General features: G+C 36.0%; 1 long non-coding RNA gene across 1 annotated transcript; it reads right to left on the reverse strand.

Moving 5' to 3' along the window:
* On the reverse strand, positions 1-702 carry LOC106944464 (uncharacterized). The gene is made up of 3 exons (XR_001424320.1): positions 645-702; positions 186-304; positions 1-51 (listed from the first exon to the last, which is right to left on the reverse strand). It is a non-coding gene; the product is annotated as an uncharacterized LOC106944464 (long non-coding RNA).
* Position 703: the final 1 nt, after the last annotated feature.

The raw sequence follows: 703 nt of genomic DNA on the forward strand, positions 1-703 counted from the left end.
GTAAAATGATGATTTACTAAAGCCGTCCATTGTCATCAACCACCATAAGAGCTAATAAGAGAAATAAAAATTACAATCATTTTTTTTTTACCATTAGTGAAGCATAGCTTGTTACATTGATACAATTCCTTTCATAAATCATTAATTAAGCAGAATTAAAATACTTAAACTTCAATCATCATTACCTTGTTCTCTTATTGACTGAAGCTAAAACTCAAGTAGCCTTTTATGGATTTTTCTGCCTTGCTGTTAACCGTTTCTTTCTTTGCAGTTAACCTTCTCCAGTAGCTCTGTTGCTCTGTTACTATAGATACGTGATACAGAATGTTACCAAAATAAAAGCATTGGACTTTAACGGCAGTTACAAAAAACTGTAACTGTTTTTTGTAACAGTTACAGTTACAAAAAACAGGCCTGAAGTGACCCAATTCAGATTTTTTTTTTTTGACATAATGCGACCCATATTTGACCTTTTCATTTTCAGTCAGAACATCACAGGTCGGAGTCTTTTCGAATGCGACCCATATCCCATACATGTCCGATGCAAATGCAACTTATTGTTTATATTTAAAATGGGCAGCACATGAGTCAGTGGGAAACTGTTTAACTGCAGCTTTCTTCTCCCTCTCCTGTTTGTCACCCACCTTTTGGCCAAATTCCTGCCTTGGCCTTTCTTCACGTCGCTTTGCCTCCAAAAGGGTGT

Source organism: Poecilia latipinna, unplaced genomic scaffold, assembly GCF_001443285.1.
Source record: "Poecilia latipinna isolate Pla-1442-1.1 unplaced genomic scaffold, P_latipinna-1.0 Scaffold10678, whole genome shotgun sequence".
In the NCBI taxonomy this organism is placed as follows: Eukaryota; Metazoa; Chordata; class Actinopteri; order Cyprinodontiformes; family Poeciliidae; genus Poecilia; species Poecilia latipinna.